Here is a 22,888-nt window from a genome sequence, read left to right as displayed (position 1 = left end):
CTTCAAGGCCCCATTAGCTTACATTGGGTTGAGCTGGTGTCTGCAAGGCCCCATTCACTTACCTGGGGTTGACCTGGTGGCTTTAGGGCCCCATAGGCTTGCAGGGGGTTGACCTGGTGTCCGCAAGGCGCCTTCGCATACCTGGGGTTGACCTGGTGGCTCCAAGGCCCCATTCCATTGCCTGGGGTTGACATGGTGGCTGCAAGGCCGCATTCGGTTAATTGGGGTTGAGCTGGTGTCTGCAAGGCCCCATACGCTTGCATTGGGTTGACCTGGTATCTGGAAGGCCCCATTGCCTGATCTGCGGTTTACCTGGTGGCTGCACGTCCCCATAGGCTTCCAGGGGGTCGACGTGGTGGCAGCAAGGCCCCAGTCACATACCTGGGGAGAATCTGGTGCCTGCAAGGCCCCATTTGCTTCAATTGGGTATACCTGGTGGATTGAAGGCCCCATGCGCTTGGCTGCGGTTGATGTGGTGGCTACAAGGCCCCATTCGCTTGCCTGCTCTTGACCTGGTGTCTGCAAGGCCCCATTCACTTACCTGGGTTTCACCTGGTGGCTGCAAGGCCCCATTCACTTGCCTGGGGTTGACCTGGTGGGTGCAAGGCCCCATTCACTTACCTGGGGTTCACCTGGGGGCTTCAAGGCCCCATTGGCTTGCCTGGCATTGACATGATGGCTGCAAGACCCCATTCGCTTACCTGGGGTTGACCTGGTGGCAGCAACGCCCCTTTCTCTTACCTGGGGTTGACCTGGTTACTGCAAGACCCCATTCGCTTGCATTGGGTTGACCTGGTGTATTCAAGGCCCCATTGACTTGTATTGCGTTGAACTGGTTTCTGAAAGGCTCCATTCGTTTACATGGTGTTGACCTGGTGGCTGCAAGGCCCCATCCAATTGCACCTGGTTGACCTGGTGACTGCAAGGCCCCATTCGCTTGCCTGGGGTTGACCTGGTGGCTGCCAGCCCCCTTTCAATTGCCTGGGCTTGACCGGGTTGCTACAAGCCCCCATTCAGTTGCCTGGGGTTGACCGGGTTGCTACAGGGCCCCATTCACTTACCTGGGGTTCACCTGGTGCCTGCAAGGCCCCATTCGCTTACCTGGGGTTGACCTGGTGGCTAAAAGGCCCCATTCACTTACCTGGGGTTGACCTGGTGGCTGCAGGGCCCCATAGGCTTCCCTGGGGTTGACCTGGTGCCTGCAACACCCCATTCACTTACCTTGGTTTGACCTGGTGGCTGGAAGGCACAATTCAGTTGACCTGGGTTGACCGGGTGTTTGGAAGGCCCCATTCACTTGCATTGGGTTGACCTTGTGGCTGAAAGGCCCCATTCGCTTACCTGCGGTAGACCTGGCGGCTGCAAGGCCCCATTCGATTACTTGGGGTAGACCTGGTGGTTGCCAGGCCCCATTCACTTGCCTGGGGATAACCTGGTGGCTGCAAGGCCCCATTCGCTTGGATTGGGTTGACCTGGTGTCTGCAACGCCCCGTAGGCTTGCCTGAGTTACACCTGGTGGCTGCAAGGACCCATTCGCTTGCAGGGGGCTTTGACCTGGTGGCTTCAAGGCCACATTCGCTTCCTTGCTTGGGGGTTGACCTGGTGGATGCAAGGCCACATTCGCTTGCATTGGGTTGAGCTCGTGGCTGGGTTGAGCAGGGCCCCATTCACTTGCCTGGGGTTCACTTGGTGGCTGCAAGGTCCCATTCGCTTACCTCGATTTGACCTGGTGTCTGCAAGGCCCCATTAACTTACCTGGGGTTGACCTGGTGGCTTTAAGGCCCCATAGGCTTGCAGGGGGTTCACCTGGTGGTTGCAAGGCCCCATTCGCATACCTGGGGTTGACCTGGGGGCTGCCAGGCCCCATTCGCTTGCCTGGGGATAACCTGGTTGGGCTGCAAGGCCCCATTCACTTCGATTTGGTTGACCTGATATCTGCAAGGCCCCATTGACTTACCTGGGGTTGTCCTGGTGGCTGCAAGACCCCATTCGCTTCCATTGGGTTGGCCTGGTGTCTGCAAGACCCCATTCGCTGACGTGGGGTGGACCTGGTGGCTGCAAGGCCCCATTCGCTTGCATTGGGTTGACCTGTTGTCTGCAAGGCCCCATGCGCTTACCTGGGGTTCACCTGTCGGCTGCAAGGCGCAATTCACTTACCCAGGGTTCACCTGGTGGCTGCACGGCCCCATAGGCTTGCAGGGGGTTGACCTGCTGTCTCCAAGGCCCCATTCACTTACCTGGGTTTGGCCTGGTGGCTGCAAGACCCCATTCACTTGCCTGGGGTTGACGTGGGGGCGGCAAGGCCCCATTCGCTTGCATTGGGTTGACCTGGTGATTGCAAAGGCCCCATTCGCTTGCATTGGGTTGACCTGGTGATTGCAAGGCCCCATTCGCTTGCATTGGGTTGACCTGGTGGCTCCAAGACCCCATTCACTTACCTGGGGGTGACCTAGTGGTAGAAGCACCCCATTCGCTTGCCCAGGCCCCATGTTGACTTGGTGGCTGCAAGGCCCCATTGGCTTATCTGGGGTTGACCTGGTGGCTGCAAGGCCCCATTCGCTTGCATTGGGTTGACCTGGTGTCTGCAATGCCCCATAGGATTTCCTGGGCTTGAGCTGGTGTATGGAGGGCCCCATTGACTTGTATTGTGTTGAACTGGTTTCTGGAAGGCCCCATTAGTTTACTTGGGGTTGACCTGGTGGCTGCAAGGCCCCATCCAATTGCACCTGGTTGACCTGGTGGCTGCCAGACCCCATTCGCTTTTCTCGGGTTGACCTGGTGTCTGCACGGACCCATTCACTTGCATTGGTTTGACCTGGTGTCTTCAAGGCCCCATTCACTTACCTGGGGTTGACCTGGTGGCGGCAAGGCCCCATTCACTTACCTGGGGTTGACCTGGTGGCTGCAAGGCCCCATTCACTTACGTGGGTTCACCTGGTGGCTGCAGGGCCCCATAGGCTTGCAGGGGGTTGACCTAGTGGCTGCAAGGCCCCATTCGCACACTTGCGGTTGACCTGGTGGATGCCAAGCCCCATTCGCTTGCCTGGGGATAACCTGGTGTGTGCAAGGACCCATTCGCTTGGATTGGGTTGACCTGGTGTCTGCAAAGCCCCGCAGGCTTGCCTGAGTTACACCTGGTGGCTGCAAGGACCCATTCACTTGCTGAGGGTTGACCTGGTGGCTGCAGGGCCCCAAAGGCTTGCAGGAGTTTGACCTCGTGGCTTCATGGCCACATTCGCTTGCCTGGAGTTGACCTGGTGGATGTAAGGGCCCATTCACTTGTATTGGGTTGACCTTGTGTCTGCAAAGCCCCGTAGGCTTGCTTGGGGTTGGGCTGGTGGCTGCCAGGCCCCATTCCCTTGTATTGGGTTGACCTGCTGTCTGCACGGCCCCATTCGCCTACCTGGGATGGACCTGGTGGCTGCAAGGCCCCATTCGCTTGCATGGGGTTGACCTGGTGGCTTCAAGGCCCCATTAGCTTACATTGGGTTGAGCTGGTGTCTGCAAGGCCCCATTCACTTACCTGGGGTTGACCTGGTGGCTTTAGGGCCCCATAGGCTTGCAGGGGGTTGACCTGGTGTCCGCAAGGCCCCTTCGCATACCTGGAGTTGACCTGGTGGCTCCAAGGCCCCATTCCGTTGCCTGGGGTTGACATGGTGGCTGCAAGGCCGCATTCGGTTAATTGGGGTTGAGCTGGTGTCTGCATACGCTTGCATTGGTTGACCTGGTATCTGGAAGGCCCCATTGCCTGATCTGCGGTTTACCTGGTGGCTGCACGTCCCCATAGGCTTCCAGGGGGTCGACGTGGTGGCAGCAAGGCCCCAGTCACATACCTGGGGATAATCTGGTGCCTGAAAGGCCCCATTTGCTTCAATTGGGTATACCTGGTGGATTGAAGGCCCCATGCGCTTGGCTGGGGTTGAGCTGGTGTCTGCAAGGCCCCATTCACTTACCTGGGGTTCACCTGGGGGCTTCAAGGCCCCATTGGCTTGCCCGGCATTGACATGATGGCTTGAAGACCACATTTGCTTTCCTGGGGTTGACCTGGTGGCAGCAACGCCCCTTTCTCTTACCTGGGGTTGACCTGGTTACTGCAAGGCCCCATTCGCTTGCATTGGGTTGACCTGGTGTCTGCAAGGCCCCATAGGCTTGCCTGGGCTTGACTTGGTGTATTCAAGGCCCCATTGACTTGTATTGCGTTGAACTGGTTTCTGCAAGGCTCCATTCATTTACATGGTGTTGACCTGGTGGCTGCAAGGACCCATCCAATTGCACCTGGTTGACCTGGTGACTGCAAGGCCCCATTCACTTGCCCGGGGTTGACCTGGTGGCTGCAAGCCCCCATTCAGTTGCCTGGGGTTGACCGGGTTGCTTCAAGGCCCCATTCACTTACCTGGGGTTCACCAGGTGCCTGCAAGGCCCCATTCACTTGCCTGTGGTGGACCTGGTGGCTGCAAGGCCCCATTCGCTTATCTAGGTTTGACATGGAGGCTGCAGGGCCCCATTCGCTTATCTGAGGTTACCTGGTGACTGCAAGGCCCCATTCTCTTTCCATGGGTTGACCTGGTCACTGCAAGGCCCCATTCGCTTGCCTGGGGTTGACGTGGGCTCCAAATGTCCTTTTAGGCATGCCTGGGGTTGACCTGGTGGCTGCAAGGAACCATTCGCTTACCTGGGGTTGACCTGGTGGCTAAAAGGCCCCATTCCCTTACCTGGGGTTGACCTGGTGGCTGCAGGGCCCCATAGGCTTCCCTGGGGTTGACCTGGTGCCTGCAAGACCCCATTCACTTACCTTGGTTTGACCTGGTGGCTGGAAGGCACCATTCAGTTGACCTGGGTTGACCTGGTGTTTGGAAGGCACCATTCGCTTGCATTGGGTTGACCTTGTGGCTGAAAGGCCCCATTCGCTTCCCTGCGGTAGACCTGGCGGCTGCAAGGCCCCATTCGATTACTTGGGGTAGACCTGGTGTTTGCCAGGCCCCATTCACTTGCCTGGGGATAACCTGGTGGCTGCAAGGCCCCATTCGCTTGGATTGGGTTGACCTGGTGTCTGCAAGGCCCCGTAGGCTTGCCTGAGTTACACCTGGTGGCTGCAAGGACCCATTCGCTTGCAGGGGTTGACCTGGTGGCTTCAAGGCCCCATTAGCTTACATTGGGTTGAGCTGGTGTCTGCAAGGCCCCATTCACTTACCTGGGGTTGACCTGGTGGCTTTAGGGCCCCATAGGCTTGCAGGGGGTTGACCTGCTGTCCGCAAGGCCCCTTCGCATACCTGGGGTTGACCTGGTGGCTCCAAGGCCCCATTCCGTTGCCTGGGGTTGACCTGGTGGCAGCAACGCCCCTTTCTCTTACCTGGGGTTGACCTGGTTACTGCAAGGCCCCATTCGCTTGCATTGGGTTGACCTGGTGTCTGCAAGGCCCCATAGGCTTGCCTGGGCTTGACTTGGTGTATTCAAGGCCCCATTGACTTGTATTGCGTTGAACTGGTTTCTGCAAGGCTCCATTCATTTACATGGTGTTGACCTGGTGGCTGCAAGGACCCATCCAATTGCACCTGGTTGACCTGGTGACTGCAAGGCCCCTTTCACTTCCCGGGGTGGACCTGGTGGCTGCAAGCCCCCATTCAGTTGCCTGGGGTTGACCGGGTTGCTTCAAGGCCCCATTCACTTACCTGGGGTTCACCAGGTGCCTGCAAGGCCCCATTCACTTGCCTGTGGTGGACCTGGTGGCTGCAAGGCCCCATTCGCTTATCTAGGTTTGACATGGAGGCTGCAGGGCCCCATTCGCTTATCTGAGGTTACCTGGTGGCTGCAAGGCCCCATTCTCTTTCCATGGGTTGACCTGGTTCACTGTAAGGCCCCATTCGCTTGCCTGGGGTTGACGTGGGCTCCAAATGTCCTTTTAGGCATGCCTGGGGTTGACCTGGTGGCTGCAAGGCCCCATTCGCTTACCTGGGGTTGACCTGGTGGCTAAAAGGCCCCATTCCCTTACCTGGGGTTGACCTGGTGGCTGCAGGGCCCCATAGGCTTCCCTGGGGTTGACCTGGTGCAAGACCCCATTCACCTGCCTTGGTTTAACCTGGTGGCTGGAAGGCACCATTCAGTTGACCTGGGTTGACCTGGTGTTTGGAAGGCCCCATTCGCTTGCATTGGGTTGACCTTGTGGCTGAAAGGCCCCATTCGATTACTTGGGGTAGACCTGGTGGTTGCCAGGCCCCATTCACTTGCCTGGGGATAACCTGGTGGCTGCAAGGCCCAATTCGCTTGGATTGGGTTGACCTGGTGTCTGCAAGGCCCCGTAGGCTTCCCTGAGTTACACCTTTTGGCTGCAAGGACCCATTCGCTTGCAGGGGTTTGACCTGGTGGCTTCAAGGCCACATTCGCTTGCCTGGGGTTGACCTGGTGGATGCAAGGCCACATTCGCTTACCTCGGGTTGACCTGGTGTCTGGAAGGCCCCATTAACTTACCTGGGGTTGACCTGGTGGATTTAGGGCCCCATAGGCTTGCAGGGGGTACACCTGGTGGCTGCAAGGCCCCATTCGAATACCTGGGGTTGACCTGAGGGATTCCAGGCCCCATTCGCTTGCCTGGGGATAACCTGGAGGCTGCAAGGCCCCCTTCACTTCGATTTGGTTGACCTGATATCTGCAAGGCCCCATTCGCTTGCCTGGGGTTGACCTGGTGGCTGCAAGGCCCCAATCACTTACCTGGGGTTCACCTGGTGGCTTCCAGGCCCCATGCGCTTGCCAGGCATTGACATGATGGCTGCAAGACCCCATTCGCTTACCTGAGGTTGACCTGGTGGCAGCAACGCCCCTTTCTCTTACCTGGGGTTGCCCTGGTGACTGCAAGGCCCCATTCACTTGCATTGGGTTGACCTGGTGTCTGCAAGGCCCCATAGGATTGCCGGGGCTTGACCTGGTGTATGCAAGGCCCCATTCACTTGTATTGCGTTGAACTGGTTCCTGGAAGGCCCCATTCATTTACATGGGGTTGACCTGTTGGCTGCAATGCCCCATCCAATTGCACCTGGTTGACCTGGTGGCTGCCAGACCCCATTCGCTTGCCTGGGGTTGACCAGGTGTCTGCAAGGGCCCATTCGCTTGCATTGGTTTGACCTCGTGTCTGCAAGGCCCCATTCACTTACCTGGGGTTGACCTGGTGGCGGCAAGGCCCCATTCACTTACCTGGGGTTGACCTGGTGGCTGCAAGGCCCCATTCACTTACGTGGGTTCACCTGGTGGCTGCAGGGCCCCATACGCTTGCAGGGGGTTGACCTAGTGGCTGGTGGCAAGGCCCCATTCGCACACTTGCGCATTGTTGACCTGGTGGATGCCAAGCCCCATTCGGTTGAGCTATTGGCTGCAAGGCCCCATTAGCTTGCAGGGGGTTGACCTGGTGGCTGCTAGCCCCCATTCGCTTGCAGGGGATTGACCTCGTGTCTGCAAGGCCCCATTCACTTACCTGGGGTTGACCTGGGCAAGGCCCCATTCACTTACATGGGGTTGACCTGGTGGCTGCAAGGCCCCATTCACTTACGTGGATTCACCTGGTGGCTGCAGGGCCCCATAGGCTTGCAGGGGGTTGACCTAGTGGCTGCATTCGCACACTTGCGGTTGACCTGGTGGATGCCAAGCCCCATTCGGCCTGGGGATAACCTGGTTGACCTGGTGGGTTGACCTGGTGTCTGCAAAGCCCCGTAGGCTTGCCTGAGTTACAGCTGATTTCTGCAAGGGCCCATTCACTTGCTGAGGGTTGACCTGGTGGCTGCAGGGCCCCAAAGGCTTGCAGGAGTTTGACCTCGTGGCTTCATGGCCACATTCGCTTGCCTGGAGTTGACCTGGTGGATGTAAGGGCCCAGTCACTTATATTGGGTTGACCTTGTGTCTGCAAAGCCCCGTAGGCTTGCTTGGGGTTGGGCTGGTGGCTCCCAGGCCCTATTCCCTTGTATTGGGTTGACCTGCTGCAAGGACCCCTGGTGGCTTCAAGGCCCCATTAGCTTACATTGGGTTGAGCTGGTGTCTGCACGGCCCCATTCACTTACCTGGGGTTGACCTGTTGGCTTTAGGACCCCATAGGCTTGCAGGGGGTTGACCTGGTGTCTGCATTTCACTTACCTTGGTTTGAACTGGTGGCTGGAAGGTGCCATTCAGTTGACCTGGGTTCACCTGGTGATTGGAAGGCTCCATTCGCTTGCATTGGCTTGACCTTGTGGCTGAAAGGCCCCATTCGCTTACCTGCGGTAGACCTGGCGGCTGAAAGGCCCCATTCGCTTAACAACGGTTGAGATGGCTGCATTAGCTTGCAGGGGGTTGACCTGGTGGCTGCAAGCCCCCATTCGCTTGCAGGGGATGACCTACTGTCTCCGAGGCCCCATTCGCTCACAATGGGTTTACCTTTTGCTGCAAGGCCCCATTCTCTTGCCTGGGGTGCACCTGGTGGCTGCATGTCGCATAGCCCCGGATGGCTGCAAGGCCCGATTCGCTTACCTGGGGTGGACCTGTTGGCTGCAAGGCCTTATTCGGTCTGGGGTTGACTGGTGTATGCAAGGGCCCATTCGCTTGCATTGGGTTGACCTGGTGTGTGAAACGTCCCATCCGCTTATCTGGGGTTTGCCTGATGCAAGGCCCTATTCACTTGCACTGAGTTGACCTGTTATCTGCAAGGCCCCATTCGCTTACTTGGGCTTGACGTGGTTGCAAGGTCGCATTCATTTGCATTGGGTTGACCTGCTCTCTGAAAGTCCCCATTCGCTCTACCTGGGGTGGACCCAGTAGTTCCAAGGACCATTGCATTGGCTTGACCTGGTGGCTGAGGCCCCATTTGCTTGAAGGGGTTGACATTTTGGCTGCAAGGCCCCATTCGCTTACCTGGGGTTGACCTGGTGGCTGCAAGGCCCCATTCATCTGCTTTGGGAAGAGGGGGTTGACCTGGTGTCTTCAAAGCTTACCTGGGGTTGACCTGGTGCCTGCAAGGCTTGCTTGCCTGGGGTTGACCTGGTGCCTGCAAGGCCCCGTTCGCTTGCCCAGGGTTAACCTAGTAGATGCAGGCCCCATTCACTTGCCTGGGGTTTACCTGGTGTATTGCTTGCCTGGGGTTGACCTGTTGGCTGTTCTCTTTCCGGGGGTTGACCTGGTCACTGCAAGGCCCCATTCGCTTACCTGGGGAGGACCTGGTGGCTGAAAGGCCCCATTCTCTTCCATTGGGTTGTCCTGGTGGCTGTAAGGCCCCATTCGCTTACCTGGTGTTGACCTGGTGGCTGCAGGCACCATTCACTTGTCTTGGGTGACTTGCTGGCTACCCCCATTCGCTTGCCTGGGGTTGACCTGTGGCTGCAAGGCACCATTCGCTAGCCTGGGGTTAACCTGGAGGAAGCAAGGCCCAATTCATTTGCCTGGGGTTGACCTGGTGGCTGCAAGGCCCCATTCGCTTGCCTGGGGTTGACCTGGTGGCTGCAAGGCCTCATTCACTTGCCTGGAGTTGACCTGTTGGATGCAAGGGCCCATTCGCTTGCATTGGGGTTGATTGACCTACTGGCTGCAGGTCGAGGCCCCATTCGCTCACCTGGTTGGGGTTTACCTGCAGTGGCTGCAAGGCCCCATTCTCTTGCCTGGGGTGCACCTGGTGGCTACAGGTCGCATAGGCTTGTAGGGGGATCACCGGATGGCTGCAAGGCCCGATTCAGCTTACCTTGGGGTTGGAACTGTTGGCTGCAAGGTGTCCTTATTCGCTTGTCTGGGGTTGACCTGGTGGATGCAAGGGCCCATTCAGCTTGTTTTGGGTTGACCTTGTGGCTGAAAGGCCCCATTCGCTTACCTGCGGTAGACCTGGCGGCTGAAAGGCCCCATTCGCTTAACAGCGGTTGAGCCTGCAAGGCCCCATTAGCTTGCAGGGGGTTGACCTGGTGGCTGCAAGCCCCCATTCGCTTGCAGGGGATTGACCTACTGTCTGAGGCCCCATTCGCTCACGCTGCAAGGCCCCATTCTCTTGCCTGGGGTGCATTCACTTTGCAGGGGGATTACCGGATGGCTGCAAGGCCCGATTGACCTGGTGGACCTGCAAGGCCCCTTGTCTGGGGTTGATTGGATGCAAGGGCTTACTTGGGTGTTGCTTATCTGGGGTTTACCTGGTGGCTGCAAGGCCCTATTCACTTGCACTGGGTTGACCTGGTATCTGCAAGGCCCCATTCGCTTATTTGGGCTTGACGTGGTGGCTGCAAGGCCGCATTCATTTGCATTGGGTTGACCTGCTCTCTGAAAGTCCCCATTCGCTCTACCTGGGGTGGACCCAGTAGTTCCAAGGACCATTCCCTTGCATTGGCTTGACCTGGTGGTTGCCAGGCCCCATTCGCTTGAAAGGGGTTGACCTTTTGGCTGCAAGGCCCCATTCGCTTACCTGGGGTTTGACCTGGTGCCTGCAAGGCCCCATTCGCTTGCCCAGGGTTAACCTAGTAGATGCAAGGCCCCATTCACTTGCCTGTGGTTTACCTGGTGGCTGCAAGGTCCAATTCGCTTGCATTGGGTGGACCTTGTGGCTGCAAGGCCCCATTCGCTTAACTAGGGTTGACCTGGTGGCTGCAAGGCCCCATTCGCTTTCCTGGGGTTGACCTGTTGGCTGCAAGGATCCATTCGCTTACCTGGGGTCCACCTGGTGGCTGCAAGACCCCATTCACCTACCTGGGGTTCACCTGGTGACTTCAAGGCCCCATTTGCTTGTATTGGGATGAAATGGTGTCTGCAAGGCCAAATTCGCTTGCCTGGGGTTGACCTGGTGGCTAGAAGACCCCATTCTCTTTCCGGGGGTTGACCTGGTCACTGGAAGGCCCCACTCGCTTCCCATGTGTTGACGTGGGCTCCAAAAGTCCCATTAGGCATGCCTGGGGTTGACCTGGTGGATGCAGGGCGCTATAGGATTGCAGGGGTTTGACCTGGTGGCTGCAAGGCCCCATTCACTTGCATTGGTATGACCTGGTGTCTGCAAGGCCCCGCAGGCTTGCTTAGGGTTGACCTGGTGGCTGCAAGGCCCAAATCGTTTGCCTGGGGTTGACCAGGTGGCTGCAAGGCCCGATTCGCTTAAATGGGGTTGACCTGGTGGATGCAAGGCCCAATTCAATTACTTGGGGTTGACCTGGTGGCTGCAAGGCCACATTCGCTTGCAGGGGTTAACCTGGTGGCTACAAGGCCACATTCACTTGCCTGGGGTTAACCTGGGGGAAGCAAGGCCCCATTCAAATGCCTGCGGTGGACCTTGTGGCTGTAAGGCCCCATTCGCTTAACTAGGGTTGACCTGGTGGCTGCAAGGCCCAATTCTCTTGCCTGGGGTTCACCTGGTGGCTGCAGGGCCCATAGGCTTGCAGGGGGTTGACCTGGTGGCTGCAACACCCCATTCGCTTACCTGGGGTTGATCTGGTGGCTGCAAGGCCTCATTCGCTTGCATGGGGTTCACCTGGTGGCTGCAAGGCTCCATTCGTTTAAAGGGGTTTACCAGGTATCTGCAAGGCCCCATTCGCTTACTTCGGGTTGACATGGTGGCTGCAAGGGTGCATTCACTTGCATTGGGTTGACATGGTGTCTGCAAGACCCCATTCAATTACCTGGGGTGGACTCAGGGGCTCCAAGGATAATTCGCTTGCATTGGCTTGACCTGGTGGCTGCTGGGCCCATTCACTTACTTGGGTTTGACCTGGTGCCTGGAAGCCCCCATTTGCTTACCTCGGGTTGACCTGGTGGCTGCAAGGCCCCATAGGCTTGCAGGGGGTTTACCTGGTGGCTGCAAGGCCCCATTCATTTGCCTGGGGTTAACCTGGTGGCTGCAAGGCCCCATTCTCTTAACTCGGGTTGACCTGTTGGCTGTAAGGCCCCGTTCGCTAACAGGGGGTTGACCTGGTGGCTGCAAAGCTCCATTCGCTTCCCTGTCATTGACCTGGTGGCTGCAAGGCCCCATTCGCTTGCAGGGGATTGACCTGCTGGCTCCGAAGGCCCCATTCGCTCTCATTGGGTTTACCTGGTGACGACAAGGCCCCTCTCTCTAGCCTGGGGTTCCCATGGTGGCTCCAGGTTGCATAGGCTTTCAGGGGGTTCACCGGATGTCTGCAAGGCCCGATTGGCTTACCTGGGGGTGGACCTGTTGGCTGCAAGGCCTTATTTGCTTGCCTGGGGTTGACCTGGTTGGCTGCAAGGCCCCATTCACTTGCACTGGGTTGACCTGGTATCTCCATGGCAGCATTCGTTTACTTGGGGGTTCACGTGGTGAATGCAAGGCCGCATTCACTTGCACTGGGTTTACCTGGTATCTCCAAGGCCCCATTCGCTTACTTGGGGTTGACGTGGTGGCTGCAAGGCCCCATTCACTTCCCAGGGTTGGACATGGTGGCTGCAAGGCCCCATTCGCTTACCTAGGGTTGACCTGGTGCCTGCAAGGCCCCATTCACTTGCATGGGATTGACTTAGTAGCTGCAAGGCCTCATTCGCTTCCCTGGGGTCGACCTGGTGTCTGCAAGGCCCCATTCGCTTCCATTGGGTTGATCTGGTTCATTCAAGGCCCCGTAGGTTTACCCGGGTTACACCTGGTGGCTGCAAGTCCCACTCACTTGCCTGGGGTTGAGCTGGTGGCTGCAAGGCCCCATTCGTTTGCATTGGGTTTACCTGGTACCTGAAAGGCCCCTTTCACTTGCCAGGGGTGGACCTGGTGGCTGCAAGGCCGCATTCGCTTAACTAGGGTGGACCTGTTGGCTGCAAGGCCCAATTTGCTTGCCTGGGGTTGACATGGTGGCTGCAAGGCCTCATTCGCTTGCCTGGGGTTAACCTGGTGGCTGCAAGGCCTCATTCACTTGCCTGGCGTTGACCTGGTGGATGCAAGGGCCCATTCGCTTGCATTGGGTTGACCTGGTGTCTGAAACGCCTCATCTGTTTACCTAGGGATGACCTGGTGGCTGCAAGGCCCCATTTCGCTTGCATTTGGTTGACCTGGTGGCTGCAAGGCCCTACTCGCTTATGTGCTTTTGACCTGGTAGCTGCAAGGCCCCATTCGGTTACTTACGGTTGACCTGGTGTCTGCAAGGCCCCGTAGGCTTGCCTGAGTTACACCTGGTGGCTGCAAGGCTGCACTCAGTTTCCTGGGCTTGACCTGCTGGCTGCAAGGCCCCATTCGCTTACCTAGGGATGGACATGGTGCCTGCGAGGCCCAGATTTGCTTTCCTGTGGTGGACCTGTTGGCTGCACGGCCCTATTCGCTTCCCTGGGGTGCACCTGGTGGCTGCAAGACCCGATTGACATACCTGGCATTAACCTGGTGGCTGCAGGACACTGTAGGATTGCAGGGTGTTGACCTGGTGTGATTCAAGGCCCCATTCACTTGCATTGGGTTGATCTGGTATCTGCAAACCCCCATTCGCTTGCCTGCGGTTGACCTGGTTGCTGCAAGGCCGAATTCTCTTGCCTGGGGTTGACGTGGTGGCTGCTACGCCCCATTTCAGCTCTGCCTGGGGTGGATCAGGTGGCTTTGAAGACCCCATTCGCTTGCGTTGAGGTTAACCTGTTGGATAGCAAGGCCCCATTTTCACTTGTACCTGGGTTGATCTGGAGTCTGCAAGTCCACATTCACTTTCCTGGGGCTGAGCTGGTGGCTGCAAGGCCCCATTCACTTGACTGGGGTTTGACCTAGGTGGCTGCAAGTCCCCTTCGCTTGCCTGGGCTTGACCTGGTGACTGTCAAGGCCCTATTCTCTTTCCGTGGGATTGCCCTGGTCACTGCAAGGCCGCATGCGCTTCCCAGGGGTTGATCTGGTGTTCTCCAAAAGTCCCAATTCAGGCATGGCTTGGGATTGACTTGGTGGCTGCAAGGCCCCTATAGGCTTGGGTTTGACCTGATTGCAAGGCCTCATTCGCTTGCCTGGGGTTGACCTCGTGGATGTAACGCCCCATTCACTTGAGGGGGTTTGAGCTGGTGTCTTCAAGGCTCCGTTCAGGCTTCCTTGGGGTTGACCTGGTGCCTACAAGGCCGCATTCGCTTGCCTGGGGTTGACCTGGCAGCTGCAAGGCCCCATTCGATTACTTGTGGTAGACATGGTAATTGCCAGGCCCCATACACTTGCCTGGGGTTAACCTGGTGGCTGCAAGGCCCCATTCGCTAACATTGGGTTGACCTGAACGCTGCAAAGCCCCATTCGGTTACCTGGGGTTTACCTGTTGGCTGCAAGGCCCCATTCACTTACCTGGGGTCCACCTGTTGACTGCAGGGCCCTATAGGCTTGCAAGGGGTTAAGCTAGTGGCTGCACGGTCCCATTCGCTTGCACAGGTGTACCTGGTGGCTGCAAGACCACTTTCACTTGCTTTGGGTTGACCTGGTTGCTGCAAGGCCCCATTCACTTCTAGGGGTTGACCTGGTTGCTGCAAGGCCCCAGTTTTGCTAGCATTGGGTTGACCTTGTGGCAGCAAGGCCCCATTCGCTTACCTGGGGTTGACCTGGTGCCTGCAAGGCCCCATTCGCTTGCCTGGGGTTGAGCTGGCGGCTGCAAGACCCCATTCGCTTGGAAAGTCCACTTAGGCATGCCTAGGGTTGACCTCGTGGTGGCAGGGCCCCATAGGCTTGCAGGGGGTTGACATGGTGGCTCTAAGGCCCCATTCGCTTATCTGGGGTTGACCTGGTGGCTGAAAGGCCCCATTCGCTTGCCTCGGGTTGACCTGCTGGCTGCAAGGCCACATTCACTTACCTGGGGTTGACCTGGTGTCTGCAAGGCCCCATTCGCTTACCTTGGGGTTGATCTGGTGGCTACAAGGCCCCATTCACTTACCTTCTTTTGACGCTGGTGGCTGCAGGGCCCCATAGGCTTGCACGGGGTTGACCTGGTGTCTGCAAGGCCCCATTCGCTTTCCTGGGGTTGACCTGGGGGCTTCAAGGCCCCATTCGCTTCCATTGGGTGGACCTGGTGGCTGCAAAGTGCCATTCGCTTGCGCTGAGTTGACCTGGTGTCTGAAAGGCCCCATTCGCTTACCTGGGATTGACCTGGTGGCTGCAAGGCCCCTTTCACTTACCTGGGGTTCACCTGGTGGCTGCAAGGCCCTAATCACTTGCATTGGGTTGACCTGGTGTCTGCAAGGCCCCATTTGCTTACCTGGGGTGGCCCTGGCAGGTGCAGGGTGCTGTAGGGTTGCAGAGCATTGACCTGGTGGCTGGAAGGCCCCATTCGCTTCCCTGGGGTTGACCTGTTAGGCTGCAAGGCCCCATTCGCTTACCTGGGGTGGACCTGGTGGCTGCAAGGCCCCATTCGCTTGCGTTGGGTTGACCTGGTGTCTGCAAGGCCCAGTTCGCTTTCCTGGGTTTGACCTGGTGGCTGCACGGCCCCATTCGCTTGAAGGGGTTGACCTGGTGGCTGCAAGGCGCCATTAGCTTACCTGGGGTTGACCTGGAGGCTGCAAGTCCCCATTCGCTTGCAGGGAGTTGATCTAGTGGCTGAAAGGCCACATTCGCTTCCCTGGGGTTGACCTGTTGCCTGCAAACTCCATTCGGTTACATGGGGTGGACCTGGTGGCTGCAAGGCCCCATTCATTTACCTGGGGTCCACCTTGTGCCTGGAGGGACCTAGTAGCCACATTCGCTTAGGGGTTGACCTGGTGTCTGGAAGGCCCCATTCTCTTGCATGGGGTTGACCTGGTGTCTGCAAGGCCAGTTTCACTTGCATTGGGTTGACCTGGTGTCTGCAAGGCCCCATTCTCTTGCCTGGGGAGGACCTGGTGGCTGCAAGGCCCCATTCGCTTGCCTGGGGTTAACCTGGTGGCTGCAAGGCCCCGTTCGCTTGGATTGGGTTGACGTGGTGTCTGCAAGGCCCCGTAGGCTTGCCTGCATTACACCTGTTGGCTGCAAGGTCCCATTCACTTGAAGTGTGTTCACCTGTTGTCTGCAAGGCCCCATTCACTTGCCTGGGGTTGACCTGGTGGATGCAAGGCCCCATTCACTTGGAGGGTTTGACCTGGTGGCTGCAAGGCCCCATTCACTTAACTGGCATTGACCTGCTGGCTGCGGGGCCCCATTTGCTTGGATTGGGTTGAAGTGGTGTCTGCAAGGCCTCGTAGGCTTGCCTGAGTTACACCTGTTGGCTGCCAGGCCCCATTCGCTTGAAGGGGGTTGACCTGCTCACTCCAAGGCCACAATTCTCTAGGACCTGCGGTTGACCTGCTGTGCTGCAAGGACCCATTCAGCTTGCATTTAGTTGACCTGGTGGCTGCAAGGCCCCATTCAGGCTTGCAGAGGATTGACATGGTTGACTAGCAAGGCCCCATTCACTTGTATTGGGTTGACCTGGTGTCTGCAAGGCTCCAATTAGCTTACCTGGGGTTGAGCTGGATGGCTGCAAGGCCCCATTCGCTTGCAGTTGGGTTGACCTGGTGTCTGCAAGGCCACATTCACTCTGCCTGGGTTGGACCTGGTGGCTGAAAGGCCCCATTCACCTGCAGTGGGTTGACCTGGTGGCTAGCAAGGCCCCATTCACTTGTATTGGGTTGACCTGGTGTCTGCAAGGCCCAATTAGCTTACCTGGGGTTGAGCTCGCGGCTGCAAGGCCCCATTCGCTTCCAGGGGGTTGACCTGTTGGCTGGAAGGCCCCTATTCGCTTACCTGGGGTGTACCTGGTGGCTGCAGGTCCCCATATTCTTACAGGTTGTCGACCTTGGTAGCTGCCAGGCCCCAGACGCAAACCTGCGGTTGACCTGGTGGCTGCAAGGTCGCATTCACTTACGATGGGGTTCACCTCTTGGCTGCAAGACCCCATTTGCTTGCCTGGGGTTGACCTGGTGGCTGCAAAGCCCCATTCACATACCTGGGGATGGCACCAGGTGGCTGTAGGGCCCCATAGGCTCGCAATGGGTTGATGTGGTGTCTTCAAGGCCCCATTCGCTTACCTGGGGTTGCACCTGGTGGCTACAAGGCCCCATTCACTTACCTGGGGTTCACCTGGTGGCTGCAAGGCCCCTTTCTCTTACGTAGGGTTTCACCTTGAGTGTCTGCAAGATGCCCCATTCGCTTGAATTGGGAATGACCTGGTGTCTGCAAGGCACAATTCGCATCCCATGCGTTGATGTGGGTTCCAAAAGTGATTAGGCATGCCTGGTGTTGACCTGGTGGCTGCAACGCCCTATCCAGGCTTGCACCGGGTTTGACCTGGTCGGCTGCAAGGCCCCATTTACTTGCCATTGGGTTAACCTGGTGCCTGCAAGGTCCCATTCAGCTTGCCTGGGGTTGACATGGTTGGCTGCAAGGCCCCATTCACTTACGTGGGGTTGACCTTGTGGCTGCTGGGCTCCATAGGCTTGCAAGGGGCTGACCTGGTGCCTGCAAGGCCCTATACGCTTGCATTGGTTTGACCAGTTAGCTGCAAGGCCCCATTCACTTGCCTGGGGTTAAGCTTGTGGCTGGAAGGCCCCATTTAGTTGGCTGGGGTTTGACCTGGTGATCTGCAAGGCCACATTCGCTTAACATTGCGTTGACCTGGTGGCTCCAAGGCCCCATTCGCTTACCTGGGGTTCACCTGGTGGCTGCAAAGCCCCATTCAGTTGCCTGGGGTTCACCTGGTGGCTGCAAGGCCCCATTCACTTTAAATGGGGTTGACCTGGCAACTGGAAGGCCCCATTCACTTTGCACTTGCTTGACCTGGTGTCTGCAAGGACCCGTAGGCTTTACCTGGGGTTACACCTGCTGGCTGTAAGGCCCCATTCACTTGCCAGGGGATGACCTGGTGGCTAGCAACGCCAGATTCACTTGCATTCGCGTTGACCTGGTAGGCTGCAAGGCCTCATTCGCTTACCTGGGGTTGACATGCTGGCTGCAAGACCCCATTCGCTTGCATTTGGTTGATCTGATTTCTTGCGAGGCCCCGTAGGCTTTCCACTGGGTTACACCTGGTGTCTGCAAGGCCTCATTCACTTACCTGGGGATAGACCCAGTGGCTCCAAGGCCCCATTCGCTTGCATTGGGTTGACCTAGTTTCTGCTGGGACCCATAGGCTTGCCTGGGTTTCACCTGGAGTCTACAAGGTCTCCATTCGCTTACCTGGGGTCCACCTGATGGCTGCAAGGCCCCATTCACTTACCTGTGGTTCACCTGGTTACTGCAAGGCCCCATTCGCTTGCCATGGGGTTGACGTGGTGTCTCCAAAAGTCCCTTTCAGGCTTATGCCTGGGGTTGAGCTGGTGGATGTAGGGCCCTATAGGCTTGCAGGAGTTTGACCTGGTGGCTGCAAGGCCCCATTACACTTGCATTGGGGTTGACCTGGTGGTATGCAAGGCCCCATTCGCTTACATTGGGTTGACCTGGTGTCTGCAAGGCCCCATTCAGGCTTGCATTAGGGTTGACCTGGTGGGTGCAAGGCCCGATTCGCTTAAATGGGGTTGACCTGGTGGCTGCAAGGCCCCATTTGCTCTAAATGGGGTTGACCTGTTGGCTGAAAGGCCCCATTCAATTACTTAGGGTTGACCTGGTTGCTGGCAGGGCCCCATTCTCTTGCCTGGAGGTTGACCTGGTGTCTCCAAGGCCCCATTCGCTCTACATTGGGTTTGATCTGGTGTCCTGCAAGGCCCCATTCAGGCTTGCCTGGACATACACCTGCTGGCTGTAAGGCCCCATTTGCTTAGCCTGGGGTTGACCTGGTGGCTGCAAGGCCACATTCACTTGCATTGGTGTTGACCTGGTGGCTGCAAGGCCCAATTCACTTACCATGGGGTTTGACCCAGTGTCTCCAAGGACCCGCATTCGCTTGCATTGGGGTTGACTTAGTTTCTGCTGGGCCCCATTTGCTTGCCTAGGGTTTCACCTGGAGTCTACAAGGCTCCGATTCGCTTACCTGGGGTCCACCTGATGGCTGCAAGGCCCCATTCGACTTACCTGGCGTTGACCTGGGGGCTGCAAGCCGCATTAGCTTGCAGGGGGTTAACTTGGCGGCTGCAAGGCTCCATTCGCTTGCATTGGGTTGACCTGGTGTCTGCAAGGCCCCATTCGCTTATCTGGGGTTGACCTGGTGGCTAAAATGGCCCCTTTCACTTACATGGGGTTCAGCTGGTGTCTCCAGGGCCCCATAGGCTTGCAGGGGGTTGACCTCGAGGCTGCAAGGCCCCGTTCACTTGCATTGGCTTAACCTGGTGGCTGCAAGGCCTCATTCGCTTGCCTGGGGTTAACCTCGTAGCTGCAAGGCCCCATTCACTTGCCTTGGGTGGACCTGGCGGCTGCAAGGCCCCATTCACTTACCTGGAGAAAACCTTGGGGCTGCAAGTCACCATTTGCTTCTGTTGGATTAACCTGGTGGCTGCAAGGCCACATTGCTTGCCTGGGGTAGTCGTGGTGGCTTCAAGGCCACATTGACATAACTGGCGTTCACCTGGTCGGTGCAGGACCCCATAGGCTCGCAGGGGGTTGACGTGGTGGCTGCAAGGCCCCATTCGCTTGCCTGGGTCTAACATGGTGGCTGCAAGGGCCCATATGCTTGGATTGGGCTGACGTGCTGTCTGCAAGGCCCTGTAGGCTTGGCTGAGTTACATCTGGTGGCTGCAAGGCCCCATTCGCTTCCAGGGGGTAGATCTGGTGTCTGTTAGGCCCCGTTCGCTTGCATGGTGTTGACCTGGTGTCTGCAAGGCCCCATTCACTTACCTGGGGTTGACCTAGTGGCTGCAAGGCCCCATTCGCTTACCTGGGGTGGATCCGGTGGCTCAAAGGCCCCATTCGCATGCTTAGGGTTGACCTGGTGGCTGCAAGGCACCATTCACTTGCCTGGGGTTGACTTGGTGGCTGCAAGGCCCAATTCGATTACTTGGGTTTGACCTGGTGACTGCAAGGCCCCATTCACTTACCTGGGGTTCACCTGTTGGTTGCAGGGTCCCATAGGCATTCCGGGGTCTGACGTAGTGGCTTCATGGCCCCATTCGCTTCCAGGGGGTTCACCTGGTCGCTGCAAGGCCCCATTCGCTTGTATTGGGTTGACATGGTGGCTGCAAGGCCACATTAGCTTACCTGGGGTTGACCTGCTTGCTGGAAGGCCGCATTCGCTTGCCTGGGGTTCACCTGGTGGCTGCAAGTCACCATTCGCTTGCAGGGGATTGACCTGGGGCTGCAAGGCCCCATTCGATTACTTGGGTTTGACCTGGTAACTGCAAGGCCCCATTCCCTTTACCTGGGGTTGACCTGGTGGCTGCAAGGCCCCAATCGCTTGCCTGGGTCTAAGCTGGTGGCTGCAAGGGCCCATTAGCTTGGATTGTTTTGACGTCCTCTGTGCAAGGCCCCTTAGGATTGCCTAAGTTACATCTGGTGGCTGCAAGGCCCCATTCGCTTGCAGGGGGTAGACCTGGTGTCTGCAAGGGCCCGTTCGCTTCCATTGTGTTGACCTGTTGTCTGCAAGGCACCATTCGCTTGCAGGGGGTTGACCTGGGGGTGCAAGGCCCCATTCGATTACCTGGGGTTGACCTGGTGGCTGCAAGGCCCATTCGCTTGCATTGGGTTGACTTGGTGGCTTCAAGGCCCCATTCGATTGCATTGGGTTGATCTGGTGTCTACAAGGCCCCATTCGCTAACCTGGGGTTGACCTGGTGGCTGCAAGGCCCCACTCAATTACCTGGGGTTCACCTGGTGGCTGCCAAACCCCATTCGCTTGCATTGGGATGATCTGGTGTCTGCAAGGCCCCATTCGCTAACCTGGGTTTAACTTGGTGGCTCCAAGTGCCCATTCGTTTGGATTCGGTTGACGTGGTGTCTGCTAGGCCCCGTAGGCTTGCCTGAGGTACATCTGGTGTCTCTAAGGCCCCATTCACTTCCAGGGGGTAGACCTGGAATCTGCAAGTCCCCATTCGCATCCTTAGGGTTGACCTGGTGGCTGCAACGCCCCATTCGATTAGCTGGGGTTCACGTGGTGGCTGCAGGACCCCCTAGGGTTGCAGGAGGTTCACCTGGTGGCTGCAAGGCCCCATTCGCTTACCTGGGGTTGACCTGGAGGCTGCCAGCCGCCTTCACTTATCTGGGGTTAACCTGGTGGCTGCAAGTCCCCTTTCACTTGAATTGGCTGTACCAGGTTGCTGAAAGGCCCCGTAGGATTGCCAGAGTTACAGCTGGAGGCTGCAAGATCCCATTCGCTTGCAGGGGGTTGACCTGTTGCCTGCAAGGCCACATTCACTTCCCTGGGGTTGACCTGGTGGCTGGTAGGCCGCATTAGCTTGCATTGGATTAACCTGGTGTCTGCAAGGCCCCATTAGCTTGCATTGGGTTGACCTGGTGTCTGCAAGGCCCCATTCGCTTGCCTGCGTTTGGCCTGGTGACTGCAAGGCCCCATTCACTTTCCTGGGGATGACCTTGTGGCAGCAACGCCTCATTCACTCTACCTGGGGTTGACCTGGTGCCTGCAAGGCCCCATTCGCTTGCCTGGGTTTAACCTGGTGGCTGCAAGGCCTCATTCACTTGCAGGGGGTTGACCTGGTGGCTGCAATGCCACATTCACTTGCAGGGGTTGACCTGTAGGATGCAAGGCCCAATTCACTTGCATTGGGTTGACCTGGTTTCTGCAAGGCCCGATTCGCTTGCAGGGGTTGACATGTTGGCTGCAAGACCTTTTTCGCTTCCAGGGAGTTAACCTGGTTGCTGCAAGGCCCCATTCGCTTGCATTCGGTTGACCTGGTGGCTGAAATGCCACATTCACTTGCAGGGGTTGACCTGGAGGCTGCAAGGCCCAATTCGCTTGCATTGCGTTGACCTGGTGGCTGAAGGGCCGCATTCGCTTGCCTGGGGTTAACCTGGTGGCTGCAAAGCCCGATTCCCTTGCAGGGGTTGACATGTTGGCTGTAAGACCTTTTTCGCTTCCAGGGAGTTAATCTGGTTCTGCAAGGCCCCATTCGCATGCTTAGGGTTGAGCTGGTGGGTGCAAGGCACCATTCGCTTGCCTGGGGTTGACCTGGTGGCTGCAAGGCCCCACTAGCTCTACCTGGGATTGACCTGGTGGCTGCAAGGCCCCATTCATTTACCTGGGGTTCACCTGTTGGCTGCTGGGCCCCATAGGCTTTCAGGGGTTTCACCTGGTGGCTGCAATTCCCCTCTCGCTTGCATTGGGTTGACCTGGTGTCTGCAAGGCCCCATTCGCTTACCTGGCGTTGACCTGGCTGCTCCGCGGCCCCAATCACTTGGATTGGGTTGACCTGGTGGATGCAAGGCCCCATTCGCTTACCTTGGGTTGACCTGGTGGCTGCAAGGCCGCATTCACTTACATGGGGTTCACCTGGTGGCTGCAGGGCCCCATAGGCTTGCAGGGGTTTGACCTGGTGGCTGCAATGCCCCATTCGCTTGCATTGGGTTCACCTGGTGGCTGCAAGGCCCCATTCAATTACGTGGGATTGAACTGGAGTCTGCAAGGCCTCATTCGCTTACGAGGGGTTAAACAGGTGGCTGCAAGCCCCCATTCTCTTACCTGTGGTTCACCTGGTGGCTGCAAGGCCCCATTAGCTTGCCTGGGGTTAACCTGCTGGCTGCAGGGACCCATTGACTTGCATTGGATTGACTTGGTGGCTGCAAGGCCAGATTCGCTTGCATTGGGTTGGCCTGGTGTCTGCAAGGCCCCATTCGCTTACCTGGGGGTGACCTAGTGTCTGCAAGGCCCCATTCGCTTACCTGGGGTTAAGCTGGAGGCTGCAAGGCCACATTCACTTGCCTGGGGTTCACCTGGTGGCTGCATGGCCCCATAGGCTTGCCGGCGTTTTGTCTGGTGGCTGTAATGCCCCATTCTCTTGCCTGGGGTTTACCTGCTGGCTTCATGGACAGATTCAGTTGCATTCGCTTGACCAGGTGGCTGGAAGGCCCCTTCGCTTGCATTGGGTTTACCTGATGGCTGCAAGGCCCCATTCGCTTACCTGGGGTTCACTTGGTGTCTGCAAG

The sequence above is a fragment of the Crocodylus siamensis genome, unplaced genomic scaffold (assembly GCF_052110815.1).
Source record: "Crocodylus siamensis isolate JL-2025a unplaced genomic scaffold, ASM5211081v1 HiC_scaffold_16, whole genome shotgun sequence".
Classification (NCBI taxonomy): domain Eukaryota; kingdom Metazoa; phylum Chordata; order Crocodylia; family Crocodylidae; genus Crocodylus; species Crocodylus siamensis.
This window is presented reverse-complemented; position numbering follows the sequence as displayed.